This window comes from Bemisia tabaci, chromosome 2 (assembly GCF_918797505.1).
Source record: "Bemisia tabaci chromosome 2, PGI_BMITA_v3".
NCBI lineage: Eukaryota > Metazoa > Arthropoda > Insecta > Hemiptera > Aleyrodidae > Bemisia > Bemisia tabaci.
The window spans coordinates 68,908,330-68,928,187 of NC_092794.1; the positions used below are offsets into that span (position 1 = coordinate 68,908,330).

The following is a 19,858-nucleotide window of genomic DNA, read 5'->3' on the forward strand; positions in this document are numbered from 1 at the left end:
TGACGGAAAAGTATAGTGTCGAGGGTTATCTCCTAAAATGTTGGTGCTACCAAATTATGTTGGATGATATGGACATTTCCAATTTTTTGTAGTGGTACCGCAACATTTGGGTTCGTGACGCAATTGGAAATATCCATATCTCCAGACAACCCCGTGCTCTTTTTTTCCCGTGTTATAGTGAAAATATCCCGAATGTATTATCTGAGGGTGTAATTTTACAGATTGAGCATCGAAATTCGGTTGGGTTTCAAACGGACCACAAGACAGAGTACCAAGTAAGACACTACAATTTATATTTCCTCGTCAGAATTCTTTGAAGACTATAATGGTTGCATTGAATCTTTCCAAATTAGCCTTATTATAAAAAAGAAAATAGCAGCTTTCTTCTACGTCGATTCACACTTCCCGCTTACAAAAAAACCAGAGCCTATTCCAGTCAAATCAAGCGCTAAACTAATTTCGGCATATTTTACGATAAAATATGTTTCTTGTGTAGGTGATGATTTTTTTAACAAAATTAAAAGCGCCCGGTATCAGAAGAGGATGAACATGAGTGTGAAAACAAGTTCTCGTTATTTGCCAAATCGAAAGGTTAATTGTATTGCTTTATTTGGCGTATGTGCGAAGGCATAAAAAAATCCGATCGGACAGCCGACTTTCTACTTTTCTCAAATCCTAATTTTACGACCAATTTTTCCTCAAACCCTGATGAAATTATGATTAAATTCTGATTATCCTCAAATCCTGATAGAATCGGGAATTCCTGATGCTGGACACCCTGAAAAATTGGGTTCAAAAACTTAGTCGCTACATACTGCTCATTTGATAACACGAAAGAATGGGGCAGTAAGTAGCGACACTGTACATCTGCATCAATGAAATCACCTCTCAAGGCACAACTTCAGTGATTCGCTTTCGAGCGGTGATCGAAGGACAGCCGCGGTGTATAATCACCTTTTTATTGATAAAATAAATCGCCCTCTGCGATCTAATTAGGTAGCTCCTTGACGGAGTTAAATCTGCGAGCGCTGCTCTGCGGGGGTGCCCCAGCTGCGGTGACTCGTCAACCTGCGGTGTCCTCGACTTGCATCCGCTGACCTTCCTTCGTGGGAGTCGGGACTTCGTGACCTATCGCCGACGCTTAATCCCGCTAAATCGCACCGGATCGATTTATCGCCTCGGCTTTGGAACCTCGGGTCTCGCGTCAAAATGGACCGATACAGTTTAGTTTTACTCCGAGCATCGAACCAGAGGTGCAGAAAATTCTCGGTCACGCGCCCAAGAGCGCGTGAAAATGTGGAGAAGCCTCCAAAAATGTGGGAAAAGGGCAAATTTTCAAGGGTGATTAGTCAGGGTGTCTACTAAAACAGGCTGGCCAAAAATCAGTACTTCTTCAGGACATTCCCAAAAAATTCAGTACCTCAGCAACAGAAAAATTCAGAACTTTTTTAGTACCTCCATTTGACGAAATTCGAAAAATTTCAACAATTTGAAATTCTCGCTCAAATTGCGACAAAAATGCCAAAAAATAAAACAAATTTTCGCACTTTTTCAGTACTTCTGGACCGCCCTCAAAACATCAGAACTATTTCTGGACTTTCCGGACTTGGGGACACCCTGTTAAGTCGAAAGTCAACGAAAAACAGAAAAAAGTCATCTTCTTTAGTTTGGTGGAAAATCTTGTAAAAAACCGATGAGAAAAATGTAGAAAGCCAGCGAGCGGGCAAACATGTAGTAGTTTGGAGGATCGAACTTAAATTTTTGTGATCTCGGAGCAGGTGACCACATTCGGTCGGGATAACGGAATGCGTACTTGAGTTCCTATTCGGCGCGCATCGCCGAGAAAGCCAAGATGGCTTCCGAAAATATCCCTCCCGCAGGGCCCGGGTTCCACTTTTGACAGAGTTGCGCAACGGTGTAAAAACTTTTTGACCACGGGACCGGGCGGAAAGAGATTGGTCGCAAGCGAAAATGGGGAGGCCCCGAAAACGGTTTGTACAGTGGGAGGGCCGAGGTAATCGCGGTTGAGTGCAATATCGCGATAAAAATAGCGAGTTTTTCGCCAAATCGTAACTTGTGCTTGAAGAGGCATGACAATTGAAAAGGTCATCCCTTGGAAATATATGGAGGAAAGAGGTTTTTAAAATGAGGAGGACAAGGGCCTTCTGCATTCCTGGAGCGGTGCGTCTATCGCGATCGATGGTCTGGGCTGAAACCATGCTTCGCAGCAGAGAGATACACTGGAAAAAAAAAAACACATTGGATCTAGAGTCAAGACTCTTGAAAACATTGACAAGAAACAGGACTCTTGATTCAATCAGATTTAAGCTTAAATTAAAAGGGAATCTGCTCAAATAAAGAGGCTTGGTTCTTGATTTAAGCTTAAATCTGATTGAATCAAGAGTATTTTTCTTGTCGATGTTTTTAAGAGTCTGGACTCTGGACCCGATGTGTATTTTTTCGAGTGTAGCGCTTTAGAAAGTGTGACCGCCGCGGAGGGGATATTTACAAACGCCATATTGGATTTCTCAGCAATGCGGGGCTTAAAATACGTAACTTTGAACACGTTTGTCGGGAGGCAATACTGTCAAAAAAATCTAGGAATATCTCCGAGAACTGAATGTACTCTCCACTTTTCAAAAACGCAAGAATTCCAAGTTATCGTTCCCGCTGATTTTTCCAAAAGGGACCACCCTCAGCCCCTTCCTTCCTGGCTGCCGGAGGTGAAAATTGAAGCTGAATATTCTCAATCTGTAGCCCGTCATTGTCTGAGTTGGAAGCGAGTTTGGCGGAGGAGGGCTCTGCCCGATGCAGCTCCGAAAATAAAGCGCCGCACAGTGGTGCAAATCGATGAGAGAGGTCGAATATGTTGCGGAAGCTTCAATCGATTAGATCTTCGTTGGTGTAAAACTTAAAAGTTTAAAAAAAAAGATTTCATTAGTTTTCTAGTAAAAAAATCCTTTTAAAATCACTGGGTACTCATAGTTTGTGATGAGATATAAAAACATCAAATTTTGCAATTTTCTGAAAAATTTCCACGTCCAAGTTTGACCGACCCACTCGCTTCACTGTGCGCCGAGCGTAGAGAGCACCCGTTCGTCGTGACTCATCCAAGGTTTGCCAATTTTTGCTCCTACGGGTTCATCCCAGCACATGGGGTCGATGAGTCATACCCTCGTGCTACGTAAAATTTCACAAAGACTCCCAATGCAAAAAGAAAATAAATTACCCCGCCGAAATGGTAGGAGGCTACGGGTTCATCCTAGAACATGGCGTCGATGAGTCATACCCTCGTGCTACGTCAAATTCACTGGAAAAAAAAAAAAAAAAAAAAAAAAACAAGCAGTGAACTCCAACACAATGTGTTGATAAGGCGCGTCATTAACTCGCACATATCAACCCCTTTAGTTTTCATTTACAGAGATTTCAAAATAGGCAAACAGCATAAAAAGAGAATTCACGATCCAACACTGCGAGGTCAAAGACGCACCTTGACGAGACCGTGTATTGTGAAAGTAGAAAGCTATTCGATCGAATTTAAGTTTTTTGATCTGCCTCAAGCAAAATCTTATCAGATTCTTGAAGAAAAGTGCTACGGAATAATTTAAGCGAAGAAAGGAAAAATGCTGTCGAACTCCTAGAAGATAAAGTCGATTTAAAGGTATTTTGGGGCTAAAATACCCAAATCACCGGTAGTAAAAATCCCGTTATATTATTGAAAAGAAATTGACTCGATATAAATGCAATTGCATTAAATACGTCTTGATTTTGTTATTTTAAACGTCTTTCCATGCAAAGAAGTTCAACCATGTCGTTGCTTTATTCATTCATGAATTGAAAGTAAGCAATCTACATCCCGAAAATCTACTGATTTGCCGTAAAAAATTGCAGAAACTTGATATACCAGGTCGATGCACCCACTCGTTGAATTTACCAACCAATTTTGTGAGTGCAAATGTGTAAGAATCAATATGCTATAGTCATTTTGGGTGCATTTATTTTTCATGAAACAATAATAATTTCAATCCCGAAAAACCATCAATTTTCCGTATAAAATCGAAAAAATCAAAATATGTCAACTCCCCGACGTGAAAATTAGATTCTACGTATGTAAAATGTAAATACTTATGTATCGATATGCTGAACAGAACTATGTGTGGACAGTCAGAAGCCCGCGGCAACATTAATTCAACAGAAAAACTGTAAAAATTAGATAGGATTTTAGCCGCTTTGCCCGCCTCTCCTCGCTACTTACAACAAACCGTTCTTATACTCATCTCAAAATTTTTCTCAGAGCTTTGGGTTATTATCAGCTTCCATTTAAACTCCGGTTCGATGGCCGAATCGGCTGCCAAAAAAGCAAGCCACTGTTGAGGGGTTCTATGAGAAATTCGTGATATTATCGGCTCTCAGGAAATCACCCCATGGCTAAAATTGGTGGTATAAATGTTTAAGTGCTTAAAATAATCGTATTCAAGAAACTAAGGAATTAAACTATGGAGTCAATTTCTTTTTAATAATATAACGAATTTACTACCGGTGATTTAGCTATTATAGCCCCAGAATACTTTTAAAGCGCCTTTGCGTTCCAGAATCTCGACGGAATTTTTTTTTTTTTTTTTTTTTGCTTAAACGATTCAAGAAACATTGTAGTTAAAAATATAAAGATTTTTCGATTTGGACGTATGAAAAATGTTTAACTCGTTCAGGCACACCGTGTATTGTATGGAGTACTGCTGTTATTCGACCGTTGTCTTCAGGTCAAAATTCTTACAAAGAAGCCCCTTGCAAGAGGCAAATTTTTTGTAATTTCTCCCAGTTTTTTCAGCGTTAGGTATATAAATGAATTGTTTGTCAAATTTTGAGGTCAATTATATTTAATTGTAATTTATACTTTCTTTTTTTCCCCTTCATTTTATTTTTCGTATCGAGGAGTCGAGGTTTTGTTGATTTCTTCGGATTTCGATTACTGTAACTTCTCTTCTATTCGGCCGATTTTTATGAATGAGGTCTCTTTTTATTTGTGTTTTAACGGAGAGTAAGGAAAAAATTGCTAAATACATGCGAAACAATTTTTTTTGAAAATTGGATGAATCCTAGCGTGACGGTGAAATGGTTAATGAAGCGTGAGTAATTGGGGTAGGGTATCGGCCGCGTTGGGACCCAAGGCCCATTGTTCTTCGTGACGCCGACGCAGTGATCAGGAGCGTGGGGACGAGAGGGCTTAGTGGACTCCTGTATGAGCCACGTTTAGCAAATGGTCTAATGAGTCTCGAGGCTCATCACAGATTGCACTTACCACTATCCTGGTGGCCCCGGCTATCAGAGCAAGGAGTACCAACTTTTGAAAAGGATAACAGTGTTGTGGAGATATGTCAAAGCAACGTTGTGAACAAAACGGAGTGAGTGAAATTCTCATTCAAGGAGTGCCGAACTGGTCAGCCATCCTCGAATCAGTTCGCTTGCTTCCGCTTATATATGCATATTTTAAATCAGCGCGCCCCATTCTAAGGTTTTTTTAAAAAAAACCAAGAAACGTAGACTCTTGGTATTCATTACACATAAACTAGCGAGCCCCAGAATGAGAAACAAATTTTAATCATTATTATTGACGGATTAGTAAACTTTTTACACGCTTTGGAAAATCTCAGAAGTTCGCGGTAGTCACTTTTCGGTAAGGAACTAGGGGACTCGGTTATTGTATCGAGGGGGGGGGTCGAAACGATCGCAAAGGCGGTATACTACGTATACGCGCCAACATATTGGATCTCGAGTCCAGACTCTTGAAAACATTGACAAGAAATAATACTCTTGATTCAATCAGATTTAAGCTTAGATCAAAAGGAAATCCGCTCAAATTAAGAGGCTTGGTTCTTGATTCAAGCTTAAATCTGATTGAATCAAGAGTATTTTTTCTTGTCGATGTTTTTAAGAGTCTGGACTCTAGATCCAATGTGGTTTTTTTTCCCAGTGTTCTACCAAAGACTCCCAATGCAAAAAGAAAATAAATTACCCCGCCGAAAGGGTTATAAGTGGTTCGTTAGGTGACTTCGGTTGAAAAATTTTGCGTTGAAAAATCAGCAAGTCCAGGAATGGAGAGTCGGGAATATGGAAAGGAGATTGCAGGGACTTTTCGCTTCATTCAAATTTTCTGATCGTTTTTTTGTCGACATTTTTTAGATACGCTCCACCTGCCGATAGTGGTCTCTTTCTCCATGGGGCAGATAAACTAAATTTTGCAATTCGGAACCAAAATTTGTGGCTCATCTGTAAAACATTTATGTGTACAGGGAAACTGATGATACACTGGGAAAAAAACCACATTGGATCTAGAGTCCAGACTCTTAAAAACATCGACAAAAAAAAAATACTCAGATTCAATCAGATTCTTGCTTAAATCAAGAACCAAGCCTCTTCATTTAAGCGAGTATTTTTTCTTGTCAATGTTTTCAAGAGTGTGGAGTCTAGATCCAATGTGATTTTTTTTTCCAGTGTACATGTGTATGGTACAAATTGAGCAGAAACTAAAATTTCTAATTGCAAAATATACTTCAAAATCGATAATGAAATTGTAAAATCGCGTGCATCGATAAATGACACTGCATACTTCCGATCATGTTGATTTTATTATTAAATGGAACATATTCAACAAACTTCCGAGGGTATTCTTCCCGGTGTGAAGTATATTCTGAAAAATTCCAAGCAATGGTTCGTATTCCTTCGACAAAATAAAGCGAGAGCGAAGATTTTGAGATGCCGCAAACGAGAAACGCGTGTTTCCAGATTCACTGTCGAAATGATACTTGTAATACCAATTGAACTAACGGGATGAAGTTGGTTAAATGTCTCCGTTCGTGTGACAAAAATTACATGACATTTCGTATTTTACGCAGTTTAAGCTTTCTGTTATACCTATGTAAACTGAGTGATTTTTTGAAAAATATCAACACCTCCCGGCCCACACTGGAAAAAAAACACATGGGATCTAGAGTCCAGACTCATGACAACATTGACAAGAAAAAGGACTCTTGATCAGATTTAAGCTTAAATTAAAAGGAAATCAACTCAAATTAAGATGCTTGGTTCTTGATGTAAGCTTAAATCTGATCGAATCAAGAGTATTTTTTCTTGTCGATGTTTTTAAGAGTCTGGACTCTAGATCCAATGTGTTTTTTTCTTTTTCCAGTGCATCCCTAAGGTGTTATGTATACATATAATCGCGAACGCCCACGCATACTAGTTCTCGTCAAACTTTCATCCCTCCGTCAATCTGGTTCGATCTTTGATTTCTGACCCAGGTAAAATTTCAATCAAAATTGCGATGTGCTCAAACCGGAAGGTATGTATCAATCAGCTCTAGTGTGATGAGTTGGACGTATTTCTATCGAACAGAACTATGTGCATTATGACGTGAGCCCTGTTATGAATGTATTCTTACGGGTATCAGGGCTCATGTTTTAATGCACATAGTTCCGTTGGATGGAAATACGTCCAATTGATGAGTGGCGGACATGAAAATCGTTAGTTGAGCGCGAGTGATTTAAAGCGCGCGTCAAGGGGAGGAGACGTTGCACGGCACGCCACTGGCACTAAGTACGTACAAGTGGAAGTTGCCAAATTCAGATTACCTATGCAGAAAAACGAATTTTCAGGATACCTTGATACTTTTTCCACGCAAATTGCAAAATAATTCAACCGTTCATAACTCCAAGATATTTGAAAATTTCGAGTGATAATTTTCACAACTTTTTCATAAAAATATTTATATTTCATCGGAAGAAAATTGGCAACAGCTGGGTGCCCATAAGGCGTTCTTCCTTGCCACGACATTAGTGGCGTGGCGTGCTTTGCGATCTATCGATTTTCCCCCATTTTGGACTGAGGTAAATAATCGATTATTAAGTTGTTCGCTGCGAACATCCTTTTATAGATACTTTCCCATAGGTTTCAATGACCGATCAATCGATATATCGCAAAGCACGCCACGCCACTGCACGACATGCGGTAGTGATTCGGGTCAGTTCGACCCAAACTTTTCTTGATTTCTCACCTTAAGGTCATTAATTAGAAGGCGTCTATCTCCTTTAGCGTAGGGAATTTGATTGAGACTTCTTAATAATTTTGATTGGAATCTCTTGAAAAAATAAACCACGGCAAGAAATTTTAAACGTGCATGATCAAGACACGTAATTTTCGCCCTTCGCCGTCGTTCCGGACGCTGGCCGTGACGTTACCGTATGGGTTGACGTGAAGTCTCCTATGCTATGTCAAATTTTATTCAAACAATAGCAAAGAAATAATTACCACGGTATCGTACCACGCTATCACTTATTAGAATTAACTAACATGTATAACTTTCAAACGAAGTGACACAAATACTTAATGCCCTAGTAAAAGTGAAAGGATCAATGTGCTGACCAAAAAAATGAATGGATTACATTTTGCAATAGGGAACCACCATCTCTGGCTCTCCCACAAAAACAGATATCTGAATGGGGAAACCAATGGCATATATGTTGTTTCTGAAAGGGGCCAAAAATAGTGGTTCTTATTGCAAAATGTAATCCAAATGGTCCCCTGGCCTTGCGTAGTCTTTTTTGGAGTCTGACAGTTCCCAGGAACCATACTTGCATAGTCCCCGAAATCATCATGCGGGGAGGATTAGAAAACTGTCCAAACTGGATGCAAGAAATTATGCGGAGACTTAACTCGAAACCATTAAATTGCGTTAAACACCACACATACGAATAAAAGTGTATACAGAATTTGGTGCATTGCGATGCACAATGCAATAAGGCCCTCCTGGACTCTTGTATCTTCAGATACACCCAGTAATTAATGCACATAATTAATTCTAATAACTGATAGCGTGGTACGATACGATACCGTGGTAATTATTTCTTTGCTATTGTTTGAATAAAATTTGACATAACATAGGAGACTTCATGTCAACCCTACGGTCTGTTTAAAATGCCTCGATTAGAATTACAACTTAAGTGTCTGGCGAGACCCCGGATCGCAATTCTGATTTTTTTTCTCACCATTGAACAGAAATGAATCGCGCGATTTACAACCATAATTGCATGGTGTAATTGGAATATATCGCTTCACGTCTGTGATATTTGTGCTACGAGATAGTTACGATAAAATTAACGACACACTTTCATTTATTACCAGTAAAGCATTACGTGAAAAGCTCTTAAGATGCGAGAGTAATTCGCTTTTGCGACTCCAATTAAGTCTCCATGGGACTTGCCTTTATCCGTGTACAAATTCTGCGGCGCTTAGGAAGAACGCCGCATGAACGTTCGAGAGTTGCCATATTTCCTCCGATAAAATGTCCGTTTTTTGAGAAAGTTACGAATATTTTTCCTAGAAATTTACAGACTTTACATCAAACTACACACGAAATTCTATGAAAAATTGGAGGAAAAATATCCACAGGATTTTCCTGAAAATTGATGATTTGCAGAAGGAAATTTGGCAACGCCTAATGGCTCGTACGACGTTCATCCTTAGCACGGCAGAATTGCAGTTTGTAAGGTGCTTACTTAGTAACTGCTGCGGCAAACCATTAGACCGACATTAACTTTTTTATTGGGGGAAAAGTTGGAGGAAGGGTCGTGATCATTGTCGTACCTAGACAGCTCCTTTCCTTAGGAATGCCTGATACTTTATGAATACTTTGTCTCAATAATCGAATGAAAATTTTGATAATAGAAAATTTCGTACTATTTAATTAATTAATCGTATCATCTAAAAAAAATTTCCGAGAATTTTTATTGACTGATTCACAATTACCTTGAAATAGCCCGGTAAATACAAGTCAGCAGGTAGGCGCGCGTTGACGAATGTTGCGTTGTCAGGTGCCCAATATTCTCTGGGGAGATGGGCACAAGTGACGTTTGGGTGTCGCAGAACGCCCGAGTGCGTTGTGGGAGTGACTTTAATGTATGTAATTAAATGTAAGAAATACAAACGATAAGTTCAAAGTCATTTTTACGAAAGTACCATTCCCGTTTTCTTGAACAGTTCCTCAGGTTGATTGAAAGACGCCACGCAACTTCGAATTTTCCCAGAGAAACTACTCAAAATGCATTTGAATGCCAAATTTGGCTGGCTAAGCTGCATAGAACATGGTAATTTGATTGAAAAAAAAATTCGAGCTACAAGCCAAAAATCAATTAAACAAGCTGTGTAGCTTTTTTACATTCTTTTAAAAAATTGTTTGTAAAAATGCGGCACTGAAGAAGACCGCAGTTTGTTGGCGGTCGAAACGTTTGTTTTGTTTCTTGTAAGTTTTTTTCATTATTTCTCATCACTATGTTGTTTGAAATATTACTTCTTTAATTTATTTTCGGCTTGTAACTCGAATTTTTTTTCAATTATTTTAGCATGTTCTACTCAAAATGTTTGCATTATTTTTTGGATAATGGAACGATAAATTTTCAAAGTTTACGGTATCGATACAAGTAGGATATTTTGAAGAAGAAGTTATAGTTCAGTTAACGGTTCTTTTAAAAATACTGAACAGTTGAGAATTATTGTTCAATAAAATTTCGGAATTTAATTTTACCCTGGGCATTAGTTTTGACTTCTTACAGCGATTTTTCCGCGACATTCTCAATCTGGAGATGGTTTCATATGAACAAGGACCACGAATCCAGTCTGAAGAATGTAAAGCCACGTATAACGTTACTGACCTAGTTCTAAGCGCGCTTTTTAGGCTCCAAGAAGGCGTCAATGCTACGAAAGTGTGAGACCATTCAAGTCAGTAATTCGAGTCTTAGCGCCGCGCCGCAAAAAAAGCCACTCTCAACAAAATTATGGATAAAAGAAAACTGGTTAAAATTATCTCGAAGGGAATGTACTTAACAACAAAGGCGTCTTACGAGATGATTCTAAAGATGAGCTAAATTAATTCATTGTTCCGTTTACTAATTAGCATTACTTAATAATGCTAACATCTTCAGAAGTTTTTCCGGAAAAGTTCGAAGTTACGCCTTTGAAGAGCTTGAGAACTCGTCTAAACAACGGGCATCGTATATAATTACGCAGGACGCACTTTGATGTTAGTCGAAATAGATTACCCTTACAACTATCTGACAATATTTCAAGGCCCAAATATTTGGACGTTTTTCCGAACTCACTCGGCAAAAAGCCGAAGAGAGAGGACGGTGAAAGATCTAGCGAAAAACGAGAGAAAAGAATAGGAGTGCTACTTTTTTAACTTTTTTAAGTTTTTAAATTTGTCTGGAGGGAATCAGAGGCTGGTGAATTTTTAGGGTATACTAACTGAATGCATACATAAGTCGCTTTATAGCGCTTTTTCGCGCTCTACGACACCTAACATCCACTATACCAGGCTAAGAAAGAACGACGTATGAGCCTTCAGACGTTGCCAAAATAAAAACCGATAAAAAGCGAATTTACTGGGAAAATTGTGAATATTTCCCCCGAAATTTTCAGACAATTTAGTGCGCAATTTAATCTAAAACATCTGAAATTTTAGGGGAAAATATGCATGAATTTCGTCAAAAATACATGTTTTATCACGGGAAATTTGACAACTCTCGAATGTTCATACGGCGTTCTTTCTCAGCACGGCAGCACTGCCCCCTGTCGAACTAAAACTCTACCTAAACTCTTAAATTTCTCCTAGCTTTTAAAGACGATCTTGTCGATCTTCTTGTCTTCTTCTGTCTTTCAAGGATGCGCGATTAAAAAAAATTCTTGTACCTAATTCGCAAGTTTCGATTTTCGTTGATGGAGCGCACGGAAGCTCGGTTAAAGGTTATTAAAATGTTTCGGCTGGAAGAAAAGCACGATACAATATTTTGATCTAATATTCCTTGATACTTCTCAAGTTTTCATGACCGTTTAAGAACTAATCACTCCATACAGTTAGAATAAAGTGGAAAGCTTACAATACAAAAAAAAAAATGTACAGTTATGAAAAAATCTAGCTAAAATTTTGAGTGAGATAATCTTAAATGAAAATGGAAAGTTCTTAATTTGCCTATAGATGAAGAGGGTTCATCCAAAAGTTATCTGAGCGTCCTTCACACTTTTTTCGAGAGAGGAACCTGATCTATAAAACCTTGGGCAACCGGTCACCTTCTACTTAACTAGCCAAGAGTGGCGACCAGGCATCGCAGAACGTCCATGAATGCTATGAAAACAACTCTAATATGTTATAGTACGGAAAGCTAATCTCTGGAAAAAAAAACTTTAAAAAATTGAATATTCGAGCGACTTCAGTGCAATTTGCTAATGTCAAATCACAGGCTAGAAAATGGGAAAACCTTCACAGGATTTAACTCCGTTTGGAATAAATTAGAGAAAATATTTAGTAGACATACAACATTGCAACAAGGGAAATAATCAAGATTTTTCTTCTTCCTGTATTTCTCAAAATTTATCTTCCTTGGTCTGATACAAAAACTTGATCGAAATGACGAATTACTTTCCAAAACATTTTGTAAATGTGTACATACTTCAAACACAATTTTCAGCCTGGGATGAAACCTCCAGTGAATGGAATCCGTTACTGAACCTCAATCGACATCTCATCAAGTTGTCACGATCAATAAATGGACTTCATTTTGCAATTTGGAACCATAAATTCTAGCCCAGATTAAAAACAACGTATGTGCCATTAGTTTGTTTCCCTACGCACATACGTGTTTTTCCAGAGGAGCCAGAATTTATAGTGCCAAATTACAAAATGCAGTCCAAATAACATGGTGAAATTAAGTTTTGTACACCAAGACTACTTGGACCCTCGATAGAAAAGCAAGAAGGTTCAACAAGAATGCCAAGAATTGATTTTTGAAGTTTCCCGCTTCTTGTTTGGACAGAGTTTAGCGAAACGTAAGAATAAGTCGCATGAGGATCGAACCGAGAATAGCAGCAGGTTTGACGTTTAATTTCTGCGTGCAGTGGACACAATGTGAACAATGGACCACTAGATAAGGTACGAATTTCAGCATTCTGAAACATGTTTCTTAACCAAAATTTTACGTAAAACACGATACACACAACGAAAATTACCGAAATTAACTCCTTACGAAGATATTTAATGATTCTTAATGCGTGAATTCAAACCACCCGCTCATGAAAACTCAATGCTCTACGTGATTCACATCGCGCGCTAAACGTTATCATGACAGTCTCTGCGATATAAAAATCTGGCAACCTCAATCTTGACGCTTTGGCTCATTTATAGCAAATTGCTAATAGTTTGAACAACACATGATGGAAAATGAACATTGCTCGATTGAGAAGCTTGCTGAAACCGTTGTAGTGGGCGATTTGACTCACGTAGAGTTTTGAGTTTCTTGTGAGCGAGCAGTTCAAATTCCTCGTAACCAATGTGAAATAAAAACGTTAATATCTTCGTTAGGAGTTGGTTTCCGTAATTTTCGTTGCGCGAATCGTGTTCTACGTGAAATTCTGGTTAAGATACATGTATCAGAATGCTTAAATTCGTACCTTGTCTAGTGGTCCATTAAGTTCAACGCCTTCTTTCATATTCGAACAATTTTTCTTGGCTTTCAATATTTCACAAGCGAAAGAGTGAGGCTAATTATACTCGAAACTCTCTCCATCATTTTCCTCCAAAAATAGGACTTAATTCCTTTAGGATGACAAGTTTCCTACGATTCCGAAATTCCCTGACTTCTGACTATGTTTTTTATGATTTCTCAAAACAAAAGTAAAACAGATTTTTTGGAGGGCAATGGCGGTTGGTCGTTGTGGAGCGCCAGAAAGTGCTTTAAAAGCGACACGTACGGATATATTTCTACTGAAGTCTACTGAAATTGAAAAAATGCAATGTCGTAGCTGGAGGAATAAATTCCAAGATTCCATGCCAGAATTGCCTTGATTCTTCCTGACTTTCCAAGGATAGGCAATATTTCCTAACTCATTGAAAAAACATTTCCCCTGACTTTTCAAAAACACGTCACCCCGTTCTTCGCCACTTTAATCAGCAGGTACGTGTGTTGACTTAGATAGACAAAGCCCTATTTCGGAGGAGTTATTTGTCGATAAAATTCCAATAATCAGCATGCTGTCCACCGTGCGGCCGATAATAACTGCTCTGGAGACGCGACGGCTCGGCTCACTCGACTTGCGCGTGACGTCATAAAAAATTCATCGCGGAGAGGCAAATTATGACCTGTTGTACGGCGACTCGGTGAGAGCGCTGAGTTTCAACTCGTCACTTTAATATTTCGGGGAGTACGCCCTTCCTCCCAATCCTTGCCCTCCTCCCTCTCCCAATCCGGGCTCAGCGAGTCGCGCGGATATCCCCGTCTCGTGCCTCGTAACCAAAATCCTCGCTCATAAAATCAAGGAAATATCTGCAGTGAACGTCCCATGACGTAACATGCCGGCCTAAGGAAAAAGCCGAGTTTTTCATTACTGCCGCGCTAAGAAAAAACGGCGTATCAACTGTAAGGCGTTGCCAAATTTATTTTGATAAAACGCAAATTTCCTGGTAAATCAATAAACATTTTCCTTCCGATTTTTCAGATAATTTTGTTCGTCATTTCACCTTGAGCGCCTGAAAATTTCAAGGAAAAATATTCAAAACTTTCCTTAAAAACGAACATTTCATCGAAGGAAATCTGGGAATTCTCGAATTTTCATACGGCGTTTTTCCTTAGCACGGCAGATTACTCCACTGAGTACTTAAGGAAGCTCCAAATTGGAACACTTCTGGGAGAGGTACTCGCGGCCAGAGATAGGAACCCAGGGGGGCGGGGGGAAGGGAGGGAGGGTGTTTGTGCCATCTAGTTTATACGTGTTGAAGGACGCTGGAATCTACGTCACGAAAGCGCTACGAGGGATCAAAAATTCAGCGTTGCTTATTTGATGAGCAACCCCAAAGAGATAATTGTTGGGCGACACCAGTAAAAGAGGGATAGAAAAGCGTGCGATCGCCTTATCATGGGAAAATATTTATGATAAAATATATTTCAAACCGGCTTTGATATTTTCAGACGTATACTAAGTAAAATTCACAGTAGAAAAAACGTTTTTTACGTGGAAAAAGTTGTTGAACTTTGTCCTCAGTATTGAGCTTTATGGAGGATTAAAATTTCAAACCTCTCTTTCTTGGTTCTAACTTGACCTGACAACGTGTGTTTTTGTTAAACTGCATCAAAATGATGTGTGAGTTTTTCCACGTGGCTCAAATTGTGCATCTCCTCCTAAAATCTGCACCAAATTCAACAAGTAAAGACGCATATTATTTTAATAGCGTAAGGGGAAAGACGTAAACATTATTTGCGGAAAAATCGACAAGAGCTCCCAAATCGCCTAGCTTCGAACGGTTGTTAAAGTTGCACGATTTAAGCAGTACTGCTAAGCTCTAGCTAATGTTACTGTGAAAAATGACTCAAATTGCTGTGACGATATACTTTGCACCGCACCGTTGACAAAATCCAAAGCTTTAGTTAAGTGCTGCTGGCTGTTGGCTGATCTGACTTCTGAGCAGCACGAAGAACGCCAGGGCGCCTTCAATGAGTGACCTATGCAACACGGGCATCCATTGAGTGCGAATATTTGTATCCTAGCGCCGCCGTGCCGGGCGGCATGATCGCGTCGCACTGCATCAACAAAGAACCGCGCACGCGTGCTGAGGAATACTTATACATGTGAACCTTTAGTCATTGCCAAATTCGCTTGAATAAAACTCGAATTTTCTGGGAAACCGTGAATATTATTCCTTAAATTTAGATAATTATTTACTCAATTTGATTTAGAGTATATAAAAATTTCAATCCGAAAGGATTGCGCCAAAAACGCCATGCGACGTTTCAAAATTTTCGTCGCCATTTCACTTTTTACATTGAGATTATTCAACGAAGCTGTCTGAAAAATTTCACTGAATTTTCTTTGTGCAGCTGTAAAATCAATGAAACTTTCAAGCAGGTCCAACCAACAATTTCTCTGTAGAAAATAAAATGGAGGCGGAAATTTCGAAACGTCGCATGGCGCTTACACTACTTCGGTTGGAGGGTGACAATATCTCTGTGCCTCATTTTCTGCGCAGAGCCCCCCAACCTTGAATTTCAAATCGCGCTCCACGCAAGATGAAGAGTTTCGTAACGTAAACAATTGCCACGAACCTTAACACGTCTTTCTTTTGATCCTCTCAACCGCAGCTCAAAATAAGGATCGTTGGCAGTGAACCGGAAATCAAAGAGAATATACACCTGCACGGTTCGTTTGAACCAAAGTTAAATGAATAGTCGATGCACTCATGATTTCTCTTCAGAACCTTGAAGTATGATGTAAATACATTACTTTAAGACCAAAACGAAAATATTCTGTCGAGCTCTCGGAAAATAAGGCCGATTTAAAGGTTTTTAGCCCTGAATCGGCTGAAAATTGCTGATTACGGAGCAAATATCCAATAATTATGGCTGTACTCTTTGTTTTTTGAAGTTGCGGGGGCATCGAGGGTAGGAAAAGGCCTTTTTCTTCCTTCACCCCCCCCGCCCATCGCTCCCCCCGCCCCCTTCCATAAAAAACCATTTACACCTATGCATATGCATGCGCTCAAATTGATATGAATGTCTTGCTAGTTTGAGTCGGTGGATTGGACCCAAAGTAGAATACCGATGACCAAACTCGAAAATTGCACAATCGCTTATTGCAACGTTGCAGATTTCCTTCTATTATTTTTTACGGCCGAGAATTTTGCAGAATTTCAAGGAAAACTTCATTCGTTTTTTTTTTACAATGACATTAAAATTCAGTGGAAGTAATTCTCTCAAATCTTTCCTATGGTTCGTCTATAAATAAAGAAAGTAGAAAAATATACAAGCAGAAACTCTGAAACGTCGCAATAAAGATGCATTTAATATTTGAGTTTACCTTTCAATATTCCTTAAAATGTATTAAAAATACAGCACATATTTGAAGAAAAAATAGTCTTTTTCACGAAAATAGAGGGTTAGTTATATTGAAAGCATTTGAATACTGTGAAAAGAAACAATGGTCTCGGTTTTTATAGCGAGCAAGCCCCTGAGAGTGTCCATCAAGATTTTAAAGCCACATGGCTGAAATACAAAGTAGCAGAAACGAACCCTAACTACTTAACTCAATTGCTACGCGCAGTTTGCGAGTACAATTCACTGCATTTGTAATCTTGTGTGTATAATCATCTTTACTTAAAATTATACTAGTATGCTTAATTATTTTTATAATTCCATCCTTAAATGATTTTATGCGATTTTTATATGATTTATGCTGCTTTGTCGTCCTGTATTCATTGTTTTCTTATATGCTTCCATTCACAGTAGATTTTATGCTTGATTGCTAAATTGCTTTTCTGCCATTCTAACGTGGTTTATGCTTTGCCATATTTTGTATTCAAATGCTTTCAATATAACTAACCCTCTATTTTCGTGAAAAAGACTATTTTTTCTTCAAATATGTGCTGTATTTTTAATACATTTTAAGGAATATTGAAAGGTAAACTCAAATATTAAATGCATCTTTATTGCGACGTTTCAGAGTTTCTGCTTGTATATTTTTCTACTTTCTTTATTTATAGACGAACCATAGGAAAGATTTGAGAGAATTACTTCCACTGAATTTTAATGTCATTGTAAAAAAAAACGAATGAAGTTTTCCTTGAAATTCTGCAAAATTCTCGGCCGTAAAAAATAATAGAAGGAAATCTGCAACGTTGCAATAAGCGATTGTGCAATTTTCGAGTTTGGTCATCGGTATTCTACTTTGGGTCCAATCCACCGACTCAAACTAGCAAGACATTCATATCAATTTGAGCGCATGCATATGCATAGGTGTAAATGGTTTTTTATGGAAGGGGGGCGGGGGGGGGGGTGAAGGAAGAAAAAGGCCTTTTCCTACCCTCGATGCCCCCGCAACTTCAAAAAACAAAGAGTACAGCCATAATTATTGGATATTTGCTCCGTAATCAGCAATTTTCAGCCGATTCAGGGCTAAAAACCTTTAAATCGGCCTTATTTTCCGAGAGCTCGACAGAATATTTTCGTTTTGGTCTTAAAGTAATGTATTTACATCATACTTCAAGGTTCTGAAGAGAAATCATGAGTGCATCGACTTTTCATTTAACTTTGGTTCAAACGAACCGTGCCTGGGGAACAACAGCCCCTCAGTTCTGCCGTGCTAAGGAAAAACGCCGTATGAACATTCGAGAGTTGCCTAATTTCCTTCGATAAAATGTTTATTTTTGAGAAAAGTTATGGATATGTTTCCTTAAAATTTTCAGAATCTTCAGGTGAGATTGTGAACAAAATTATCGGAAAAATTGGGAAGAAAATGTTAATAAGTATACCAGAAAATTCGCGTTTTATGAAAGGAAATTTGGCAACGCCTGAGGGTTCATACGGCGTTTTTCCTTAGCAGTGCAGAGTTGCTCCGACCTGTCGTGCGAGTTTATATCCCAATTGGACGTGTATCCGTCAAACGGAACCATGTGTTTTATGACGTGAGCCCTGTTATGCGCATATCCTTATGGGTCTCAGGACTCATGTCTTAATGCACATCAGTTCCGTTTGACAGACATAAGTCCAATTTACAATTCTACAGCTTACAAAATACCCGGAGCGCATCATAAAGCGAGCGACGATAAAAAAATGAGAATATACAGTTTGCCGGGGACTTAGATAGGGCGCTCAATATTTTCACAGGGAGCCAGCGCGGGCGGAATCGAGTCGATAAAGAGGGAACAGTCGTTCCGAGTCCCAAAGAAAACAGCGATAGTTGAATTAATTACTTGCGCCGGTTTTCGTTCGATACACATTGCACGCGCTCGGAAGGGCGGGAATCGGATACTCCCGCGCGCTCGTTGGAAAAAAACTCCAAAAACTCGTGGCTTTTTCATTGGCTATCATTTTCACGAGGCAGTAATCATCAAAACGAGCTCTCTGAATGCAGGCTGATAGTTGAAAGCGACAGGCAAAGCTATAGACAAAGAAGACAAAAGGGATATTGAGGGACCCTAAGGGGGAAGCGGGTGGTTGTAATGGACAAAGAAGGTGGATAATAGACTAACTGTTGGCAACCCATGAGAGACCCTATATTTAGTCCATAAGTTTCTGGCTTAGTCTATGGGAACCAAACATTTCAACCAATATAGGATATCCATACTCCCTATGTCTTCTTTTTCCATCGCTTAGACAATCAATATCAACGATCAGCCTACTGTTTAATACTGCCGTGCTACGGAAAAACGTCGTATGAACATTTGAGAGTTGCCTAATTTCCTTCGATAAAATGTTTATTTTTGAGAAAAGTTATGGATATTTTTCCTTAAAATTTTCAGAATCTTTAAGTGAGATTGTGAACAAAATTATCGGAAAAATTGGGAAGAAAATGTTGATAAGTTTATCAGAAAATTCGCGTTTTAAGAAAGGAAATTTGGCAACGCCTGAAGGTTCATAAGGCGTTTTTTCTTAGCAGGGCAGAATATACCCTATACCATACCGCACCAGTCGCGAGGGGCACGAAAAATACGCACTCAGGAGAGAGCGATCTTGAGTGCAAGACACCCACAATTGTGGAGCTTTCCGGAAAAAGGGCACATAGTAAAAAATAGCGTGTGAAAAAAATGCATCTTAAGTTCCCATCATAACTTTTCGGTCACTGATGATAACTTACATCGCAGCTTAGACTTCCGATTTCGAACGTAAGTCACATAGTCAGTGGCCATAGAATAATCATGGAAACTTCAGATGCATTTTCCTCAAACAGGATTTTTTGCTACGTGCCCTTTTTCCGGAAAGCTCCTCAATTTAAGAAATTGGATAAACAGGGGGAGGAGGCGGGGATGAGAGTTAAAACTTTTATACAC

The 19,858-nt window shown here is 39.1% G+C and overlaps 1 protein-coding gene across 1 annotated transcript in view; it reads right to left on the reverse strand.

The window, feature by feature from the left end:
• Rgk3 (Rad, Gem/Kir family member 3) overlaps positions 1–19,858 on the reverse strand; it is a 263,342-nt gene that overhangs the window by 176,375 nt on the left and 67,109 nt on the right. The window lies entirely within an intron of this gene.